Source organism: Eptatretus burgeri, unplaced genomic scaffold (assembly GCF_056783735.1).
Source record: "Eptatretus burgeri isolate ZD-2024b unplaced genomic scaffold, Ebu_testis_v1 Ebu_testis_scaffold_297, whole genome shotgun sequence".
Lineage (NCBI taxonomy): Eukaryota > Metazoa > Chordata > Myxini > Myxiniformes > Myxinidae > Eptatretus > Eptatretus burgeri.
This window is the reverse complement of record NW_028222246.1, coordinates 28,367-52,503: the sequence shown is the minus strand read 5'-3', so window position 1 is coordinate 52,503 and position 24,137 is coordinate 28,367. Positions and strand designations below refer to the sequence as shown.

The 24,137-nt window shown below is 47.0% G+C and overlaps 1 long non-coding RNA gene across 1 annotated transcript; it reads right to left on the bottom strand.

Moving 5' to 3' along the window:
- Positions 1-17,698: 17,698 nt before the first annotated feature.
- Positions 17,699-23,901, bottom strand: LOC147007335 (uncharacterized). The gene is made up of 4 exons (XR_015054249.1): positions 23,773-23,901; positions 22,239-22,320; positions 20,409-20,521; positions 17,699-18,069 (listed from the first exon to the last, which is right to left on the bottom strand). It is a non-coding gene; the product is annotated as an uncharacterized LOC147007335 (long non-coding RNA).
- Between the last annotated feature and the right edge of the window lie 236 nt (positions 23,902-24,137).

Below are 24,137 nucleotides of genomic sequence, written 5' to 3'. Positions count from 1 at the left end.
GAATCGCGGCACGTCGCCCACCGGACGGACAATCCAGTCGTGACCCTCTCGGACTAACGCCGGGAACTAGTCACGGGTGGACCTTTCGGTCTCACCGCGATCGTGCCAATCGGCCCCCGCGTGGGATAGGGTTGCTCGCCAAATTAGACCTACCTAAGTACCCACACGGAGGGTAGACCGGGCGATCGCACCTCGCCGCAGGTCGACTTCGGACACGGGCCACTTTAAGCGACCCGTTCCGTACTATCGGGATAACCGAGCGGTGTTATTCGTCGGCCTCGACGGTTCGATTAATTATCGGGCGTTTTAGCCCACGACCAACCCTTTACGTGAAGCAAGATGGAGATTCAATGAAAGAAAAGACGAAGCGAAGCGGGAAAACAGTTCAACAATAAGCACATTTATTTCGCGATGAACGGAAAGCACACATATACAATTCCACCAAAAGCACATGTAAAAGAAGAAGACAATGCAATATTACACAAAAAGCAAATGCAACAATGCAGATCTATCCGACTACCGAGCACACGGCAACACTTATACAATTTTACTTCACAGACGGCGCCGACAACACATATTCCCAAAGCAAAAGAAAAGAACCACCCTCCAGGATGAGGGGGTAGACGGGCCTGGGGCCGAGACCGTGTCGGGCCTACCCGTCTGATGATGTGACGCAGAGCGGCGGTGGCGCATCAACTCCGCGGGCCTCGCGGACAGTGTCTGGTAGGGGGTGGGAAAGGGGCCCCCTTTGTCGCACTATCTCAGCGCGGGGGGAAACAGGAGGGGGTTGCTGATGCTCGGGGGAAGGAGGATATCACCCTGTCTCGGGTCCCGCGGCGAGCGTCTCCTCCTCGACCTCGGTCGCGTTGCTGGCCTCTCCCTCTGCAGCTCCCGGCACCGACGCGAGCACCCCCTCGTCCGCCTTCGCCGCCGTCACCTCTCCACAGCTCCGTCTACTCGCCCTCTCCGTCTCCTCTCTTGGCTCGTCCCAACTCTTCACTCTTGACTTCTCCCACTTCTTTCCAGCTCCACCGACGACTCTCTTGAACTCCGCACAACTGTCTTTACTGACGAACGCAGCCGTTTATATAAGCCCCGTGGCTTCGCTCTTTCACCCTTGACCCTTTGCCTCCGACCCTTCACCTCTAACTGGCTCCCCATTGGACCGAGGAAAAGTGGGCGTGAATGCTTTTTGATCCATGAATTTGCATATCGCGACCTCACTCCAACGCCCTGGAGGCGGGGCCAAATCGCCTACGCTCTCCGATTGGACGGAACAAAAGTGGGCGTGAGTCGTTTTTGATCCGTTTTCTGCGGAAAGTCCGTGATGTTTTTGAATACGCTGCTCGGTGCGCGCCCTGCACGAGTCCAGTATCGGTGCCCACGAGTGGCGCGAGATGGTGTGGATGCGATGGTGGCGAGTTGTGACGGTAAAGGTCGTGGCGGTTGTGGTGAAGCGGCGTTGTGGTTGGTGGTTGTTGTTGTGAAGCGGCGTTGTGGTTGGTGGTTGTTGTTGTGAAGCGGCGTTGTGGTTGGTGGTTGTTGTGTGATGGCTGTTGAGACGTGGTTGGTGGTGGTAATAATGGCGGCTGGTCCAAAATAAAGATAGTAAAAGAAAAACGGCTATCCTGAAGAGTCGCAGCCCGAGTGAATGACATTTATTCCCTCTAGACAACGGGTTTGGGCCTAACTACACATATACTTTCAGAGATATCTCACCTAAGGGACCTGAATGGTGGTTTGTGAATTTCGTCAACCACAACAATATATAGATATACATTTATATATTTAATGAGTGTTGGAATAAATACATTACCTAATGGGCTGAAAGGAAAGTATAAATAAAAAATGGGGTTGGGCTTTTAACGGGCTTCCGCTGCATTATTTTTAATTGATGAATAAATTAAGTTATTCCTGAAAATAAAACAAATATTTATAGTATCTTGATACGACTACTCAATTTGAGGAAAGAAATGATCATAGTGTTGCGGCAGTGGAAATTTGCAATACACCAGAAAGGTCCTCAGGTTAGATATATCGATGTTCATGTGTAATTTGTCCACACATGTTTTTTAGAGGGAATATGTGTGATTCATCCGGGCTGCGACGCTTTGAGTTAGCCATTTTTCTTTATCTATCATTATTTTGGACCAATCATCCCCCAACAACCAAATCGGCACCACCAACAACGCACCCCCAACAACTACATCAAACCGCCACTACCTTCACATCCACAACCCCACCCCGCAAGCCTCGCCTAACCCACATTCTCAAACGACACCCACCAACAACCAAACCACCACAGCAAACCCCCCACCACCTTCGCCTTTCTCCTTCCACAACCATCAACCACACCACCTGTCAACACCGAACGTCGTGCTGTCCAGGGCCCGTTCGGTGATTGTTGCCGAACGCGTCGAGCCGTGAGTACAAATGGATGCCTTTACGGGAGAGGAAATCGGATCAGGGGAGGTTCATGCCCCCTTTTCCTCCGTCCAATGGGAGAGCGTCGGTGGTGTGGCCCCACCCTCAAGCGCGATGCATGTAGATTCCTTTTAGGAGGAAATTCGGATCAAGAGAGGCTCATGCCCCCTTTTTGCACCAACCAATGGCTGAACATCGAGTGGCGTGGCCCCGCCTCCAAGCGCGTTTTGATCCGTGAATTGACATACACGCTCCTCCCCCGGTCTATAAAGACGCGAGCACAAGGCGACTCCGCCATGGCGGCTCGCTCGCCATCGCGCCACGAGGGTGCGGTTAAGACCCCTTCGGTCTCGTGGACCTGGCCGCTCACCCAGGTCCCACGTACATTTGGTCCACGGACCTGTCTGCCCCCTTGCCTATGAGGGTGGCTTTTATTTGCTTTTTGTGTAAATGTGTGTGTGGCGCCAGTCTTTTAAGTAAACCTGAATAAGTGCTTGTACATTGCTTGTATGGGTAGAATGCGGACTGGGTTGTGGTGAGGTAAAACCCCCACCCGTGACTGGCTCCTGGCGGTAGTTCCAGGAGGGTCACGACTGAATTGTCCGTCCGGTGGGCCACGCGGTTGGAGTTAAGCAATTGCTCTCACGTCAGGCGGGCCAGAATTCGTAACAATATGAAAGGGGGCGAAGCCCAACCCCCAGCAGGGGGATTAGTATCAAAAGGGAGGGCGATGAAGAAGTCATGTGTCCCAGTTTTAAAAGGAGAAATATGAGTGAGCGCAAGCGAGCGAATACTGCGACTTTGAGAAATGGAAGACATTGCTGCGTCAAAGCCTCCCTTTTGACCCTATATATATATGTATATATATATATATATATATATATATATATATATATATATATATATATATATATATATATATATATGTATGAACTGTTACGGTTCTGCAAAACCGCATGCCTCGAAGGCGATGGCACCCAACATGCAGTCATCCCCAGGCAGTTATTTCATTCGTCATCGTGAAGTCAGATCTTCCCCTCATGTCTTGTGGGTTAACGGGATGAAGTGCGTTACGTGGGTCTTGTAGCTAGGTCTTTTTTATATCTCTATCTTCCATTTGTGCTGTGTCACGTGATTGGGTTTTCGTATATCATGCCTCGCCCGCAAGGGGTGGTAAGACTGTGCTTCTGGTCGCGCAATAAAGCGGAGTAGATGGTGGCCCGCGTGCTTCTTGCGTCCCACCGCACCTGGTACACACTAGTTGGCTGACGAGGATGGGTGCAGACGGACTTTTGCCCGTTTTCGACGGGGACGACTTCGAATTGTTTTCGGAGCAATTGGAGTGCTATTTCCACGCGAACGATGTGGTCGACGAGAGCAAGCAGAAGTCGATCTTGCTCGCTTCGCTTTCGCCGGAGCATTATCGGCTCCTGGGTGATTTAGTGGCACCGAACAGGCCCCGGGATGACGGGCTGGCGTTTCGGGACATTGTGGAGAAAATGAAAGCACACATGGCGGTTGAGCAGACTCGCGGGGATGTTCGAGCCACCACCGGCCACGCGGGGTCGCGAGCACCCCGGGACGCGCGCACGACCTTCGATGCGGGTCGGACGTCGCCGCGCGGCCACGCGTGCGGCGGGGTGACCCCGCGGACATGCTTGGGATGTGGAGGTCGACACCTGCGCCGTGCATGCCCGTATAAAGGCAACGTGTGTTTGAATTGTCACAAGGTGGGTCATTTGGCGCGTGTGTGCCGTGGGGCGTCGGCCACCGTTAAAGTCGTGGACGGCGATGTGCGACGCGACTCGGGGCGGAACCAGCGGCCGTTGTTGAGCCTGTGTTCAGTTGGCCCGACGACGGCGCGCCTTATGACGGTGGAAGTCGAAGTGAACGAAACGCCGATCACGTTCCAGGTCGATACGGGAGCAGCGGTGTCGCTAATCGGCGAACAGACCGCGCGTAGACTCAACGGCTTGAAGCTTATCAGGTCAAACCTCGCGCTGTTCACGTACACCCGCGAGAAGATAACGCCAGTCGGGATGGCAGACGTGTCTGTGCGTTACCAAGGCCAGGTCGCCACGCTTCGGGTGTACGTCGTACGGGGGAGGAGGCCGTCTCTTCTCGGCCGAGATTGGATGACCCGCATCAGGCTAGACTGGGTCGCAGTTCACCTTGTGCAACCCGTGCCGAGCCAGTGGGAGGATCAGTTGGAGGAGATTCTTCAAAGACATCAAGGGTTGTTGAGAGACGACCTTGGAAAACTCAAGGGCATGGAGGCGAAACTCTTCTTGAAGGAGGGGGTGGTTCCTCGGTTTTGTAAACTGCGTCCGGTGCCGTATGCCCTGCGGGACAAGGTCAAGAGTGAACTGGATAGGCTAGAGGCCTGTGGAGTGATCGAACGGGTGTCATGCTCGGATTGGGCCACCCCGTTGTCACGGTGCTGAAACGGAATGGGGACGTCCGATTGTGCGGGGGCTTCAAATCCACAGTTAACCCGGGGCTCAGCGTGGAGCAATATCCATTGCCGTCAATCGATGAAATATATGCACGATTGGCGGGGAGTCGATACTTCACGAAGCTAGACCTGCGTGATGCGTATTTTCACCTGCCGATGGATCCCAGGAGTAGCGAGCTTTTAACAATCAACACGTGTCAAGGACTCTATCGATATACCCGACTCTGTTTTGGGATTGCTTTGGCCCCAGCTTTGTGGCAGAAAGCTATGGATCAGGTTTGCATTGGCCTGCCCGCTCAGACCTACCTGGACGATGTACTCGTTGCGGGAAAAACGGTGGACGAGCATCTGGCGAACATTGCCCGAGTGCTGACGAAGCTAGAAGCGTGCGGCCTGCGCTTAAACAGGGACAAGTGCGCGTTCTTCAAGCAGCGCTTGGAATACCTCGGGCACATCATCACGCCGGAGGGGCTGTTGAAAGGTCCGCGGAAGGTGGAGGCGATTCAGCGCATGCCACCGCCTCGCGACAAGACGTAGCTGCGCTCGTTCATTGGCGTGGCCCAGTATTTCCAAAGGTTCGTGCGCGGGCTCAGCTCACAACTTGCGCCGTTGACGCGGTTGCTCAAGAAGGACGAGTGCTGGGTTTGGGGGCCTGCACACGTCAAGCGGCTGCTCACAGAGGATACGGTCCTCGTGCACTACGAGCCTGCGCGTCCGATCCTATTGGCATGCGACAGCTCTGCATATGGCATCGGGGCAGTGCTCTCCCACAGGATGGACGATGGTTCCGAGCGGCCTGTTTGTTTTGCATCCCGGACCCTGTCCACAGCAGAGCGCGGATATGCCCAGATTGAGCGGGAGGCTCTCAGCCTCGTCTGGGGGGTGCGGAGGTTTCATCAATATCTGCTGGGGCGGCATTTCACTTTACAGACGGATCACAAACCGCTTCAATTCATCCTGAGACCCGAACGCGGGGTGCCGGTGGTAGCAGCCACGCGAATACAGCGGTGGTGTCTGTTTCTGGGTGCTTACGATTATGATATTCAGTTCCGAAGCACGCTAACTGCGACGGGCTCTCATGTTTGCCGTGTGCGGAGGGTCCAGCTGCATCTGAGTTGGGCGACCGGGTCGATGTGTTCGCGTTGGACCAGGTCCAAAGTGGGCCGGTCACGGCCAGGCAGGTTGCGGTGGAGTCGGCTCGTGATCCGGTGCTTGCCCGTGTCGTCCAGGCGATTTCTACAGGGAATTGGAGCGATCTGCCTTCGACACCGGCATTTCAACCTTTCACGTCACGCGCAGCGGAGCTGTCGTTTGTCCAACGGTGCATAATGTGGGGAATGAGGACCGTGATTCCACCGAGGTTCAGGCAGCGGTGTTTGGAAGAACTGCATGTCAGTCACCTGGGCATCGTGAAGACCAAGAGTCTTGCTCGTAGCCTGTTGTGGCGGCCGGGGTTGGACAAAGACATTGAGCAGTTGGTTAAGCGTTGCGCCACGTGCCAGACAGATGCTGATAACCCGCGTCGAGCTTCGGGTCTCTGGCCTGTGCCAGACCGAGCTTGGCAGAGGGTCCATGTAGATTTTGCAGGACCGGTTAATGGCAAGATGTTTTTGATTGTGATTGATGCATTCTCTAAATGGCCGGAGGTTGTGGTAATGCAGCATACTTCAGCAAACATTACAGTAGAGAAGCTGCGGACGATCTTTGCTAATAAAGGGTTGCCGGAGATCCTGGTCTCTGATATAATGGTCCGCAGTTCATCGCGGGTGTATTTGATGAGTTTATGCGCCTGAATGGTATTCGACATCTAAGGTCCGCACCGTATCATCCTGAGACGAATGGCCAAGCTGAGTCGTTTGTCAAGATGTTGAAGCGGGCTTTGCGCAGGGGGGGTGTTGCACCTGTGCAGGCGGTAGTCGATGTCTTTTTGCTCCATTACAGGAACGCAGTTCATCCTGTCACGGGTGATTCGCCTGCCATTCGTCTCTATGGACGGGCTTTGCGGTCCAGGCTGGATTTGCTGCGACCTGGAGGGTCGGGGAGTGGGGCAATGTCGCGTGCGACGCAGCTGCGCAGCTTCGAGGTGAGGCAGCGGGTGATGGTACGCGATTATTTCCACAGTTCCAAATGGGTGCCGGCGGTGGTCTCTGTGGTGCTAGGGCCGGCGAATTGCATGGTGCGGACTGATGGTGGGGATGTGTGGAAGCGGCACGTGGACCAGATGCATGATCGGTGTTCAGCGTCACCCCCTCGTCTCGCCGGCATCTGACGTTGTATCGCCGGGACTGGCTGGGCCGGCGCCGAGGGGGTCTTCGCCTGATGCCGTCCTACCCGGGGACGTCGAGCAGGCTGGACAGTCGGGGGTAGCTGGTGTTGCGGAAAGTGCGAGTCCGGCGAGGGTGTCACCTCGACCGAGCCGGGAGGCATCTGAGCCTGGACTGTCTGGTGGCGCTGCCCGTCCGAGGCGGGTCAGGGTGCGGCCGCGGTACTTGGAGGATTATGAGTGTTGATGGGTTTCCGATGGTCATGTTGTGATTATCCGTTCGTTATGTGACGGGTCATTTTACAGGGGGAGGAGTGTGCTGTGTCACGTGATTGGGTTTTCGTATATCATGCCTCGCCCGCTAGGGGTGGTAAGACTGTGCTTCTGGTCGCGCAATAAAGCGGAGTAGATGGTGGCCCGCGTGCTTCTTGCGTCCCACCGCACCTGGTACACACTACCATTCAATCCTGATTTCCATGTATATTTATTTTTAGCCACGTCGCGTTGCAAACGCTGGCTCGAAGAGAGCTCCGCGTTGTTGTTGTTGTTGTTCTTCTTCTTCTTCTTCTTCTTCTTCTCCTCGTGAAGACAAAACCTTTCGGACGCGGCTCTTGGACACATTTGTCCTTGTTTCTTATCTAAACACCTCCTTTATTTAATATATATATATATATATATATATATATATATATATATATATATATATATATATATATATATATCATTCTGGCAATCTCTGTGTGTGCGTGTGTGTCTGTGTGTGTGTGTGTGTCTGTGACCGCTGTTTCTCGACAACCGCTGGTCCGATCTAATTGAAACTTGCCAGGTATATTGCTGGGGAGCTGAGGATGTGCCTTTTCAAGGTTTGATTTTAATCGGACAAGTGCTTCCCAAGTTATGGCCATTTATTTACCAAACCAATGAGAAGACACGTTGTTGCGTGGGCATGGCCGATGGGGAAGGGAAGCTCAGCCGCGTTCGCCATTACGGATTACAACGTACGGACTTCCGGATCCATTACGGGTTACAACGTACGGACTTCCGGATCCATTACGGGTTACAATGTACGGACTTCCGGATCATGATGACTTCGTGTATTCTCATAAATTCTCGATTTCTTATGCGCATTTGCAGATAAACACAATGCCCCAAGTTATGATTGTTTTCACATTACACGGTGTATAAATTTCGGTAACATCAGAGTGCTGGTATGCTCCGAGCCAGGAAGTAAATTATTTTCTCTTTTCTCTTTTTGTTTTTCCTTGCCACGACATTGCGAAAAGGTAAAATACGTTGTCGCTAATTGAATAATTGGGTATTAAAACTAAATTGTGAATAATCGTAACTGCTAATAATATTCGAACTTCCGGGCCACGCACGTACGGGCACTCGAGAGCGAAGAAACAGCCTGCGTGGTTGTTGTTTGTTGCTCGCGCTTTGAATATTTTTTTATGGGCACGTACTCGTATCAAAAAAATCTATTTAGGTGTGTATATATATATATATATATATATATATATATATATTATGTTTAACCAATAATATTGTTGCGGACCCGGGGTAGGGGGTGAGAAGACCACGAGGGGGGGGAAGCTCCCTCGGGTTCCCACAAGACTCTTCGGAATCGCAGGCCATCGCACACGAATAACTCTGTGACCTGGCGGGTCGCTAATTAATCGACCGTGAACGCCAATAACTCGACCACGTGACTTCGGGTCCTGCGTCTTATGAATGTCGGTTACCTAATGGTCACGTGATCTAATTACCGGGGGACACACCCTCGGCATGCCCTGTTCAAATCGGATCACCTGACCGGATCAGACGCAATTTTGCGTAACTCCCCAAGGACGTATCGGCTGGAAAACAGATCGTTGGGGGATAACGTCCCGGCTTGGCTCGGATATGGACCATGCTGGGCCAATGAAGGAAAAGATGAAAACGAGCTGGGAAAATTTCTGTAGAAGCATGCGAGAAAAGATCTGTGGCACAGTAAATGGGTATATTATTACGTACAGCAGGGATAGCAAGGAATTTGTGGGGTGCGACAAAAGGCAAGCAATTTACAAAAGCATACACAGAGCAGAATTATCCCATTAAAACTTCGACAACATGTGCCATCTCACACACACACACACATACACACACACACACACACACACACACACACACACACACACACACACGATTAGATAACCAGAAGGAAAGAGAGCAGATGAGGACTAACAGCCTCGCAATACCTGGCGCCGTCAGCTGACCAACGCAACCCAGAACGCTTTGGGGGAGGTTGGAGGAAGAAATACTGATATCTAAGGTGTGGGAGTAGGAGGTGTGGTGTGGTGCAATATGGGCGGTGCAGTGTCGTGCCATCGGAAACTGTGATTGCGAATCTGTAATGGATGCTGATTTGTGCATCCAAAGGGGATGAGATGGAGGGGTGGAAAGAAAGAGAGGAGAGAAGATGCGTGAGGCAAAATATTCCTCACCTAGTCATGCATAGGTCTGTGAGTGTAGCGTGTATCTCCGTGCAGGGCCGTCTTCACAGCATTGTAGGCCCTGGACTAAGCAATGCACTGGAGCCTCCACCCACCCACCCATGGGAATAAAAATGAAAATGGTCAATAAAATTAAGCCTATACATTTATTGGTACTTCAACAAAATCAATGTTTAAACATGAAAAATATGCTGTAAAGCGAGGATTAATCAAATGATATTTCTTATAATATTGTTAATCTGCAATGACATAACAATACAACATTATTGCATACACAATGCAATATTGTGCAGATTAACAACATTATAAGAAATAACATTTGTCAGATAGTTTAGCACAAATTATTGATATTATAAATATAATTTGAAAAGGGATTTGAATCCCAGGCCTTTCCAGCGAGAGGTCAAGTAATTATCCACTCTGCCAAGAGATCTCTCATGAACAATATGGCAGCATGGGCCCCTGGAATCGTGGGGCCCCTGGGCCACTGCCCAGTGTGCCCATGCCTTAAGACGGCCCAGCCTCCATGGGGCACTCCGCTTGAGCGTTCCCACCTCAAGAGTCGGCGCGTAATCTCCTGCCGAGTCACTTTGCCGGGGCTCGTGGAAACGTGTGCTCCACACTGGTCCCAGAAGAACATCTGTCGCACACCAACTTCGAGTGTAGATGTAGCAACGGCATATGAGGAGCAGTGAAGAGAGGGTGGAGCAGAGAAGCAAAGGAGAGGGCAAGGCAAACAGGCGAAGAAGAGGGTGAGGCAGGCAGGTGAAAAAAGAGGGCGGACGGCTTCGCGATCCGCCTTTTATGAGCCCTGGTCAAAGGGTGGGGTAACGACCCGAAGCGACACGCCATGACCCGAATCGCACTTTCCTATTCGGCCACGGCAGTTCGAGACACGCCCTGCCAGACTCCTGGGGCCGGAAGAGGTCACATTCGCACATCCAGCGCCACTCAGCCTGGAGCCCTGCACCAAACTCCTGGACCGCAGCCCGTCCCTCGCCGGCGACCCCCATCCCTCGCCGCCCGTCCTGATGAATTCTGGCGACAGGACGAGGGTCGTTTCAGTCCCACGTGCCCATTCGGGGCATCGAAGGTGAGATGCGGTTGGTGCTGTTGACGTGCTTGGCTTGTCTCCGCATCACGCAGTCCGAGTAGCTTGGGCAGTGCAGCACGCCTTTGTTTGGTGGCGAATTGTATGGATTCGGAGGTGCGAGAAGACGCGGGATGATTTTTCCAGTGTGCGTGAGATGTGTGTGGTCGAGGTGATGAGTTTTTGGTGAGCGAAGGTTGAGCAAGGTGAGATGCCGTTGTAAATTGACGCGGAGATTTGAATGAAAGGGGACACCATGCGTGCGCCAGGCAGCATCTTTGTTCTTCTTGTGATTCTTTCACAGGTGGCTGCGTGGAGTGTATGTGCTTGCTTGCTTGATTTGATTTGTATCATGAATAAAAGAAAGGGTTGAAATGGAAATTGGAATAGGAGATACAGATATAGTTATTAGACGTAGCTATTAGACCCACACAATGCCCTTCGTCCCGTTAACCCACTGGACATGAGGGGAAGATCTGACTGCACGAAGACTAACAAAATAACTGCCTGGGGATCACTGTATGTTGGGTGCCATTGCCTTAGAGTCATGCGGTTTTGCAGAACCGCAACAATATGAAGGAATTTACTCCAATAAAATAATTAATTCATTATTGTATCAAATGCAATCAGAACTTGTTGACATAAAAACCAACCAAACTTAAATAAAAGGTGACGATGGAGTCTGAAGACTTTCTCACAAGACCTGATCAAACAATCAGCCAAATATCCTCTGTTTAACATGATGGCAAAAACCTTCTCAGCACTTTCCACAAAATAATCCTTCACTGAACAAATTCTTACAAATATTGGCAGCTGAGATGAAAAGACATTGTAACCCATTTTAATTGGGAAATTGCTACCTGGATAGGTGGACCAGACGACAGGGAAACTGAAACCATTAACTTTATGATATACACTTGTACTGAAACCATTCTGTCCAACTCTAACCAACACATCCAGATATGCAGCAACTGCACAATCAAAACCACTCCTGTTTGCAATCAGGTTATCTGGATAAATCTTGTGAAGCTGCCGATCAAAAAAAATTACAGTTAACCGCACAAATATCATCGATATCACGACATGTATGAGATAATTTTTTCGCCAATCCTAATTTTTGCTCCATCATCTGTTTGTGCAGAAATGAAAATTCACAGAAAAATAAGAAAAATGTCTGCTGGTAGGGGGCTGTAATTCCCACCCAATGGAATACCTTCAACCTGTTGAAACACTATCCCACAAAAACACACAAAGGTATTACATTAAAATTAACAGCATCCTAACACTTCTGCTTCCAAAAATAATGAAAACTTGAGTAACAAAGGGAGCAGGAGACAAGAGGGGGTGGGAGAGGGAAGCACAAAAAAGTGGGGAACAGAAACATCAGGAGATCTGTGGAAGGGAGAGGGATGGGGTGGGGTACGCGGGGTAAACAAGTTGTACACGATAGGGACTTTTCAGGAAGGAAAGCAGGGAATTTGAAGGAGGTGGTTTGGGGTGGATTAACTGGGGTAGAAAGATCATGGTTTTGGATGGAAGAAGACAAGAGATGGTGGTGAATAGTTGTTTTGAAGACATGGAGGGAAGGGTGGGATTGAAGAGAGTGTGGGAGTTTGCACCAAAGGTAGGGAAAAAGAGGAATGAAAGAATGAAGGAGAGTAGCGATTCTTGATTTTGGTAGTTTTACCAGAAGAGGGTTGCTGGCGGACTTTGAGCACCCTGGGGAAATATGGGGGGTACAGATCTCAGACAGAGTAGGGGGGGGGGAGAGGCTGGAGAGAAGACGGTAGAAGACAAAGACCACCGACCTGCCTACGGTGTGAGGCATGAGCATCAGCCCAGAGGGGAGAGCAGTACTCCATCAGGCTGTGGATGAAAGCTTTGTATGTGGTTCGGAGCTCAGGTGTGTCAAGGAAGAACTTTGCACGACGGAGGATTCCCAGTTGGTGACTTTTGAGGCCAGCTTGGAGATGTGGCTTTCCCTGGAGAGATCATGGAAGATAGTGAGACCAAAAAACTTGAATGAAAGGGCCTTCATTAAGAGCCTTCATGTTTGCTGATTTGCATGCCTTTCAAGAGGCGAAAGTGAGTTGTTTTAGGACAGTTGCCTCGCCACAAGCTTCAGTGTGCCATGGGTGGGAGGAAGAGTATGATAACTGAAGAAGAGATGGGATAAATCTGTGCATGACAAAGCAAATTTGTTTGAAAGAAATCCCAGGATGAGATGATGTCGGAGAGAGTAGAAATGGGAGACCAGTTTCGAAGTTTGATGGATGCTTGAAGTCCCTGTCCGTGAGCCTGAGTGCAATGCCAGACTCATCGGTGCTGAGATGGTTCTCTAACAACGGTCAGAGAGATGACCACTCGAACAAGCAATGATCAGATGAATTGATTGGAGCAGGAGAATAACAGCAGATATTTTCTGGTCAATTGGTCAAAATCAAATCCAGAAGAGATCGAGTCCCGTTGGCTGTTAACTGGGTTGAGAAGTTGACAGATTGTGTCGGTCCCAATGAGTTGCAGAAGTCCTTTGCTGAAGTGCCATGGTAGGTGAGATATGTACCCACACTCAGGCAACTGGCATGATGGCAATTTAAGTCACTACATAAGAGGAAGAGAGATGGATTAGTGGATTGAAGTTGGTCCATGTTTTCAGCGAGCAAGATGTAAATGGAGTCATCACTGTTTGGTGGACGGTACAACACGCATATAAACAGGATGTGGGAGTGGAGGGAGGCCGGTGTCAGAGGTGTTCCTGGGAGTTTCGTGGATTGAGGGCAGTGTCTGGAGAGTGAGGAAAAGAGTTGTTGATAAAGAGCAACTCTGCCACCAGGATGAGGCTCAGGTTTATCATACCGGAGGAGGGAGTAACCAAGGAGAGAAATTAAAGAGTCAGAGATATCTTGAAGGAGGAAAGTTTCTGTTAAGCAGAATATGTCTGGTTTGTCAGATTATGATATTCCAGTGAAGTGTAAAGCTCGACACAGAAAGTGACCAGGGTAAGCCTGGTGTTGGCTGAACTGTGAAGGTGACAGGTTTAAAATCTTTGGGTCTCGAGTTTGAGCCCTTGTTGTACTGTTGAAATAACTTTCAGTGGGTTGACTCAGCCTGTCATCCTTCCGAGGTTGTCAAAATGAGCAGAAACTTACTGGTAACAGGGGCACTGCATCAGCGGTGCAGTCGTGCTTCCAAAACATGATGCCACAAGCTGTGTATGAAACAACAACAAAACCATGGTAGTGGTTAAAATGGAGGCAAGGAGCACGATTAAGGATAAACAGAAGGCATTTTTAAACATAAAGCAACAAGACTGTGGTTGGCTCCAGATCAATATATCTGCATCCATCCCCAGATGAGTATACTTTCCTCATATCCGCGTCCATCCCAGCATGTTTGACATTATCTCGAGTCGGTTTCAATTCACTCGCTGAGGTGACAACACTTTTCATTGCCTTTTCATTGGTGCTCCGATTATTGTGCATAAATGTTTGAAATGTTTAAGCCCAAGAAAATTAAACAAAGGATTTCTCTTCAAGTCAATTGGACATTTTGAAATGCTTTGAGAGCAGACCAGGCCACAGTTGTTCATTTTAGTTATACTTTGTGCACTTTTATTAATTGCTTCACAGAGAGAGAGAGAGAGAGAGAGAGAGAGAGAGAGAGGGAGAGAGAGAGAGAGAGAGAGAGAGAGAGAGAGAGAGAGAGAGAGAGAGAGAGAGAGAGAGAGAGAGAGAGAGATTGAATAAATAAGAAAGAAAATAAGACCTGTCGCTTCGATAAGACGAAAGCTGACCTTACGGTGATATTTAACCCCCCGGGGATCTTTGACTGGTCGAGGGTTATACATGACCATCACCGCCGCGCCTCAACACAGAGCGCCATTTCCTGTGTGTTTTGTATTTTACGGCGATGGCCCCACTTCACACAGGAGCGACAAAGGTTTCATAGGCTTGAACTGTGTCCTCCTGCACCAGATTCCACGGACACCCAACTGAAGTAAACACGAAAAGAAAAGGTACTGGAGGGCAGAATGAAGCTATTGCTGCTGTGTTTGCTTCTCGTACATTCTCGAGTTGGAGCCATCTTCCTGCAAAATAAAGGAGTGTGGAGTGGGGGGGGGAAGAGAGAGAGGAGGGAAGGGAGAGGGTTAGGAGGAAGGGGGAGAGATTACGGTGTAGCATCAGGTCACGTCATGTATCAGTGCTTGTGAGTGGGCCGGTGTGAGCGAGGAAACGACATGGCATGAGGGGAGGGGAAGAGAAGGACGATAAAACATGCCGAAACAGCAAAATTTTATTTTAAACTTCCGGATTCTGTATAAAACCCATGCTCTGTACCTGGCAATGACGTGCCTCCTTGGATGCGTGCTCACACATGCAGCGACCTTTGCACCACTCTGGTCGGCTCACTCCTAAACTGATTCGTACATGCTACACAATGGGGAAGCAGTTTCTTGTTCAAAAACAATTTGTCAGTCCTTAACAGAGGGAGAGGGTGGGTGAGCAGGAGGAGGTTTGGCAGGGAGAGGGATAGGGTTTGGGGTGGCAGGGAAAAGGATCGGGTGTGTGTGTGTGTGTGTGTGTGTGTGTGTGTGTGTGTGTGTGTGTGTGTGTGTGTGTGTGTGTGTGTGTGTGTGTGTGTGTGTGTGTGTGTGTGTGTGTGTGTGTGTGTGTGTGTGTGTGTGTGTGTGTGTTTGTCCTCCAGAACTCCAAAATCATGAAACCGAGCAGTCTGAAACTTTGCATGTGTACAAAGGGAACTCCAAGGGAGTGCATGAATTAATTTAAACACCCCTTTTTGAGATAATTAATGGCGTGATTAAATTAGTCTTCATCAAGACTCATCCTTGGTCACCTTGCATGGGTCTTACATCACAAATTTTTTTGTCCTGCTCAATAATTTCTCGACTTGGCACAGGACGTAACGATTCCTGAAACCTTTGACCACTGAGCTTGTTCGACTTTCGGCTCCTCCATCCTGGGATTCCTGGAGAAAAATCTGGCCGCTCACGTTTGTGGAGGTTGGAATAGCGGCCGGTAAAAGTCCGCTTGGGTATTTGGAGGTTTCAATAGAGACTGTTAAAACGGTCGCTCGGGTTCAAAGGGTTCATGATAGTTTTTTTTAAGTTTGTTTTTCACTTTCCTCACTCATATTATATCGAATGCTTGATCATCAAAGCTACGAATCGCTGGATACTTTTGGCTCTTCAGGGTCTTAGGGTCTCAGGGATCTCAACAGTCAAAATGCACATTCCAATAGTCCAGAAATCATAGACATTTAGTCACACGGCGGGACAGAAGGACGGACGGACGGACGGACTCACGCCGAGACCAAGCTCTTTTATCGATTCACTTTGACATTGAAAAATAAAAAATATCAGCTCGTCTCTTGACAACTGTGAGGATCCCTTTCAAAGAACTTTGTGAATGCACTGCACAATAAATCGATGAATTAACTATGTAACCCATTCCAAGTGTTCCCCGCCCCATTCCTCTCCCTTCTACAGATCTCCTAATGTCTCTGTTCCCCACTGATTTGTCCTTCCCACTCCCGCCCCTCTTGTCTCATGCCCCCTTGCTGTGCATTGTGTGAGCTCTCATATGAGCCTCGACAAGGTATACAAAAAATAAATAAACATAATATACTTGTTCGTTCATCTGCCCTTGTGTAATGCTCCTTTCCACCCATTGGTTGGACAGCTTGCCCGATTCCACCGACAACAGTCCTTAGGCTTCAGGCCTCTGGTGTTGGGATTGCATTGCATCGGGCAGGATGCTGGGAGGGGTATAGGAGAGAGGGTGGTGGAGTGAGAGGGAGGTAGGGGGCAGAGTTGGGGGGGAGGGATGGGGAGACAGGGCGAGGGGAAGGAGGGGGAATGTGTGTCGAGGAGGGCCTTTGAAATAATGAAATATTGTTGCCTCCAAATGTAATCACTCCAATAAATTGGGATGTCAGTGTTTGATCAATTGTCTTATTGGATATTTGTACAATCATCAATATTTGTTGCTCTGATCAATATGCAAGGCATGTTATTCAATACATGAGCCTCATTCTATGATGAATATCAAGGGAAAAGAAACGTGGTGGTGCGCTTTTTTACAATGCAATCAGAATTGCACATGTAAGTTCACTCAGTCAGAATACAGCTTGCCACAGGTGTGTGTGTGCGTGTGCGTGTGTGTGTGTCCATTGGGGGGGGATGCATAATGTATGAGCTCCCTCTTAAACGACTCGACAAGGGTACATAAAACCCATGTCTTTGCAAAGGTTTTTGTCCAAGAGTTCCGGGAATCTCCCAAGTGGAGCCCGCTCCAGGTGGGAGAGGGTATTACAAGTCCCCACATTTTCCAGTTCAGTGAGGTATTTTGAATTGCATGTTTGAATAAGGATAATAACATAACCCCCCCCCCCCCCCCGGCCACTCCTTTGGGGAGCAGGTGCTTCCAGTACGAGCAAAAAGCACGCAAGATCATACCCTTCTTCCAAAGAATCTTTTTCCAGAAAGACAGCTTTTTGAGGCTCCCAGTTTCCAAGGCAGTTGGCATCTCCATAATCACTAAACGTATCACCTGTGTACGCAGGCACGCACACACGCAACCTCCGATTGGGATATATATTTAAAAAAAACATGTCACAACAGCTGTACACACACAATATGTAGAGTAATCCACTGGCACATGTGCAAAAATTTCAATATCCCAGTTCCACAAAACTCATGGAAATGTGAACCAACAGCAATCATTGAAAACAAGGATACTCACGTGTGACCTGATGGTTCGATCCAGCGTGAACATAGAAAATAAAGCACTGTAACCGGACATTGTACTCAGATACAAAAAGGAAAAGCAGGCATTGTTAATTGAGGCTTCAGAACCAGTCGTAATTGGAGCAATGGGAATGATAAATAAGAACTTCATGGAGATCCTACAAACCATCCCTGGGAAAATTACCACAAATGAACTATAGTAGCAGGCTTTCCAAGGTTCCGAGACTATCCTGAAAAGAGCCCTCAGAACAAAACTCCAACACAACTTAACAATTTCGACCATGAATCACGATCCTTCATCAAAACGAAGGTGGATACCTCGAGTCCTGGGAGGACTCTGTTCCACCTTCTGAAACCCTAATAATGGAGATAACAATCAACGATAAACATACACACATGTTCAGCATTTTATACACACACACAACCACATCTCTCACTCTCTCAAGCCCAGCCCCCGTAGCTTCCCCTTCAAGCACTTACCTGTGAGCATCGCAAGTACACATTTTTCTGGTCTCAATTGTTACCTGGTTTGACACAGGCTCTGATATCAAAGGTCAACTGACAGAGATGGATGGAATTCTGTGGCAAAGAAGAACAAGGATGGAATTTTGTGGGAAAGACAGGGAGGAAGATATTGGAGGAAATGCAGGAGGCCATTTTGTCCATCATGCCTGCACTTTCTCAACACATCATCAATTGAATCTGCAAGCCCATTTGTTCAACAACATAGCAGGAGCATGTGAAGCAGTCTTCGGATTAATACTGGAACAGTGGCACACATCAGCACGTCAAGGTGTCACTTTTATTTTACTTATTTTGTTTTGATGGGTGGAGAGGTATGAACGAACACTGGACAGTACACTCAACTTTCAGACAAGATGCTCTCATGGACATAACAATAACTCCACATGTATACAATCAACCAATCACCAATCGAAACAATGTCAACGTACTCCTCCATTCTTTTCCCTATTATACCGAGAGTTGCCTTGTAGTCCTGTGCCATCCGACAATTTCTCCCATCATGAAACTATGTCTCAGGAACAACTAATGTACACCCTCCTAATCACTGTATCCGAGACAGCTTCAAGTTCCTCCATTGTATCGATAAGACTTAAACCCCTGCCACGAGCAATTCAAACGAACAATCTTCATGTCTCTGAGGACCTGTTTACATGGTGCAGCAGTTGAGGGAGAGAAATATCCATCACTGTTGTGGTTTTGCGATATCCTGGGGAGTTACATCCAACACATGCAGGAACTCTGGCGTTGAGATGTTTCAGTCGTATTTTGTTTTGATAGATTACCTCTCGCCTCGTATCAGTGGACAGGGAAATACATTGTGTTTGTGGATCAGGTTTGAATTCCCATTGTAACTCTTTACTCAATATTTTCTATTCTTATATCCCTTCTTATCTCCACCCGTCTGTGTTAATTGCTCTCCTTCCCTGCAGCTCTTTACGATGCATCAAAACACAAAACCAACATAACATCACAATCACATTTCATTACAAATCCAACAGCCATCGGAATAAAGTGGTGCGGACCAGTGGGTGCGAACCTCTTCAACGGGAGAAAGCATCTGAACAAAGCACCACGGATGGGCGGGTCTGTCGTCGACTCCGACACAGATCCAGGAGCACAGCCAATGTCAGCTGCCTGGCAATATTGGGGCTTCAACCAGGAGGCTGCAAGAGGGCTGCCTGTTCCCAAACGGTGCCCCAAGCAAGACCTTGACAAGTCCAAACATTCCAGAGCTCACAGCCTTGTTGCGATCAAGGAATCTCAAGAGCCAGAGAAGTCATCAAAGAGCAAGCCAGGTGAACCTGAGCGTCTGTGAAGATGGGATCTGCTGGAAGCAAACGTGTGAGCCATGGAAGGTGCGCTGACAAGCTGCGGAGCTCCACACCCTGGACAGACCGTCTATTACAAACTGATTTGCACGATCTTTCTCTTGCTTTCCCCAATTAAAATAATTTACTTGGATTGCAAAAAGAAGCCCTGAATGACTTCCCCTCGACTCGTTCAAAGCAGGGGAACTGATACGCCTTCACGATTTCCTCCAAGCATGACAAGATATTCACTGCATTTCTCCCTGTGCGGCACATTACACAATCACACTCTCTTCTTGGCCCCCCTCCCCTGTTCATAGAGACCGAGTAAGTCCACAGGCTTGTGTCAGGTGAATGAGGGGTCGCCAACAAGCCCTGCCTTCTGTGTCTCTCTATCACCCTTACTTATCTAATTTCCCGGCGTGAATGAGACACCGATGTCAGTCTCCACAATGAGGTGATTATCTGAGGGGCTTACATGTTTCAGGGGAAAGAGACTCTTTTGTGACACTTAATTGCAAGCAAATACGTGGTATTTATTTGACGAAACAATTTGTTTCTCACCTGCTCAATTGCCTCTCTCCATTGATGAGACACGAGTGTGCAAATAGAGGATTGGTGTTTTACCCCATGGTTTCATTACGCTCGTGGCTCGGGCTAGACGTTAGTCAGCATTCCAAGTGACAGTATCGCTCGGCCACACTGATTGGAGAGGAGTGGGGCATGGAGAGGCACAGGCCTTATCTGGGGGAACCGATTGGCTGGTAAGGCAATGCGGGATCTAGACTCGAGGAGCCTGCTTAAATCGATCGTCTCAGATGACATCTGTGGTTGCTTAGCAACTCGTCATGCGGCAGACTGGTCTGCAGCCCAATGGCTTCAGGGTGAAAGAGTGAGAAGCGGGTCCGCGTAGCCTCTCGGAGTGGTCCCAAGTGGCATCCCGAGGAGGGGGGAGGGGGTGACTGGTCAGAGTTCACAATTGTAATGGTCGACCACACCATGTGTGACACTGTTAGTTCACTCAGCCAATTGATTAACTGCCGTGTCGTCAAAAGCACGGTTCCCCCTCTGCATCACTTAACTCACCGGCATTGTAAACTGACATGGAGCCTTAAGATCCGGCCAGAGTTGAAGGTTGCAGATGGTGTCCGTGGTCTCTCAAGACAAGCCGTCCTCTTGGAGTTATCCAGTGTTGACATCTGTGACAATACTTTGGAGATGTACTCACATTCTAAATGTACATACTTTATAGAAACTCACATTTTAATTGTACATACTTTATACACATACTCACATTCTAAATGTACATACTTTATAGAAACTCACATTTTAATTGTACAAACGTTATATACATACTCACATTCTAAATGTACATACTTTATAGAAACTCACATTTTAATGATACAAACTTTACACACATACTCACATTCTAAATGTACATACTTTATAGAAACTCACATTTTAATTATTCAAACTTTATACACATACTCACATTCTAAATGTACATACTTTATAGAAACTCACATTTTAATTATACAAACTTTATATACATACTCACATTTTAAATGTACATACTTTGTAGAAACTCACATTTTTATTGTACATACTTTCTACACATACTCACATTCTAAATGTACATACTTTATAGAAACTCACATTTTAATGATACAAACTTTATACACATACTCACATTCTAAATGTACATACTTTATAGAAACTCACATTTTAATTATACAAACTTTATACACATACTCACATTCTAAATGTACATACTTTATAGAAACTCACATTTTAATTATACAAACTTTATATACATACTCACATTCTAAATGTACATACTTTATAGAAACTCACATTTTAATGATACAAACTTTACACACATACTCACATTCTAAATGTACATACTTTATAGAAACTCACATTTTAATTATTCAAACTTTATACACATACTCACATTCTAAATGTACATACTTTATAGAAACTCACATTTTAATTATACAAACTTTATATACATACTCACATTTTAAATGTACATACTTTGTAGAAACTCACATTTTTATTGTACATACTTTCTACACATACTCACATTCTAAATGTACATACTTTATAGAAACTCACATTTTAATGATACAAACTTTATACACATACTCACATTCTAAATGTACATACTTTATAGAAACTCACATTTTAATGATACAAACTTTATACACATACTCACATTCTAAATGTACATACTTTATAGAAACTCACATTTTAATTATACAAACTTTATACACATACTCACATTCTAAATGTACATACTTTATAGAAACTCACATTTTAATTATACAAACTTTATATACATACTCACATTTTAAATGTACATACTTTATAGAAACTCACATTTTAATTATACAAACTTAAAATACATACTCACATTTTAAATGAACGTACTTTATAGAAACTCACATTTTAATTATACAAACTTAAAATAAACTCACATTTTAATTATACAAAACTTTATATACATACTCACATTCAAATTGTACATACTTTATAGACGTACTCACATTCTAATTGAACATACTTTATGGACGGACTGGTTGAATAATAATAATAATAATAATAATAATAATAACAATAATAATAATAATAATAACAACAACAGAACATGTATTCTTTCCGACTACGAGATGACATTTTTGTCCTACATCAGCACTTTTTCTGTGGACAAACAGACAAACAAACCCAAATGCAACATCCTTTCCTCTGGCAAGGGTAATAATAACAATTCACAAATACCTTCCATTGCTCCAGCTTGCTATTTAAATACTCAGACATGAAACATTTACACTCATTCTCACGTGTCACATCGTGAAGAAAAAAAGATCAATATAATTTAGAATAATCAAAAAAAAAAAAAGAGTAAAAACGTACCTCATGCAAGATAAAATGATGTTACATTTTCCTTGCATTCACCAGCATTTGCTCCCTGTGGTCCCCGTCTTGTGAGAGCCCGCTGTGGGTGAAAAGACAAATGAGAGTGGATATGTGAGATGGAATCTCGGAGAAAATGCATCGACGAGGATTGAGGAATTATTTTTTGAGCATTTTAATGAACATCCGGTTCTTTCCTCATCCGGTGGTCTCAGCACCGAGTAACAATTGATATGGCTGTTCGATGGTTTTCTGTCATCAGTCTCAAAGGGCAAGGTCTTTATTCACAGCCTAAAGGAGTATGGATCTCCACTGTGGGTTACCCCCCCCCCCTTCTCCCTTTCTTCCACACCATCTTCCACATTTTGGATGCTGTAGCCTTGTGGAGGTCAATGCCCTAAGGATCATTGGTACCTCTTAGCAGGAAGTCAAGGCAAACGTCTCTCCCTTTTCCCATTATAAACCAGTTAGATACCTGAATATTATCTTCTGTCTTGGCTTTTGTCTGGTTATCATCACCTTTTCTCTGCAAGGCTCACTCTACTTCTATGTAGTGGTTCCCTTCTTTAGAGTCCTTTAAAGTAGCTGGGAACACTATGTCAGGTCATTCATTGGCCACACTTGCAATGTTTTATTTTCCTGCTCATGTCCCTGTCCAAACTTGACTTCATGTCCATCATCGAACTGACTTTTATGTCTCTCCAACTGAGGTCTCAGCAAGAGTTGAGGAAAACGAATGTTTAACACGCGACTGCAAAACATTTTGTAACATTCAAACCCGTTTCCTTTGATGCATTGTTCTTCTGCGGTCGTTTAAAATGTACGGAATCGATGTCGCACAAAAAGTACACAGTGGAAAGCTTTGTTAGGCTTTAATGCACACCTGGAATGGGCAACCACCTCGTGCACACCACAGACTATTCCATTCCAAGGGGTTAGGTGTTCTGATTTGTGAGGACAGCTAACCGTTTCTTCTTCCTCATGTGCTGCAGGAGTTGTGATTGGGTATTCTGTTCCGAAGGAGTTTCTTGGAATCCCAACAAATTTTGTGGTTCCACAGCATGAAGCTCGCTGCTGTGGTCCTTCATTTAGTTGTTTACCAATTTAAGCTTTTGCATTCTGTCCAGACGACTTCACAGAACAATTCACACCTTTGGACAACAGGTGCACGAATATAATATGACTGCACACCATTTCCGTTCAACCTGTGTATTCTGAACAAAGCACAAAAACTCTTGGGCAAACCACATTTCAAAGTTGGCCTCCAAAGCCACTCACCTTCCTTGGCATACCTGAAATCCTATCCTCATGGTGAACCTCAGGGACAAACTCAAATAATTTGTTTCATCTATATAATGAGCATTGTCTGTCCTGTGTTTGCTTATTTATCTCCCCAATAATATGTACACCTCACAGTGTGATTTTCTACTTTCCTCAACAAATAAATTGTAAACTCAATCAGCAAACATCTTCCTACATCAAATATCTTGTCCAAAATAAATTTGTAACATTTTCCTTTCTCATGGTGACTTACCTTGAGAACATAGCACCGATATGCGACACGCGTATGAAGGTCATGCGTGTATCCCCCTCCAAGTTGCTGTGTCGCTTGCAAGACATTGCGGTACTGAGCGAAGTACTCATCGGGGAAACTTGTTCGAGCTTCGCTGTCGAGGTCTGAAGTGGGAAACAGGTATCAATAAAGGAAGGAAAGAGACAGCGTATCATGACACAAATGTTCTCTCAATATGATTTTTGGCAAAACCTAAGTGTTTGTGAAGTACAAGTAAATGATAGTAAATAACCACTGGGGAAAAACAAAGAACTGGGGAAACATTAATTTGAAACACACCGCTGGGAATAGTCCGAATATGACGAGGTACCCTCACAAAAGTGTAC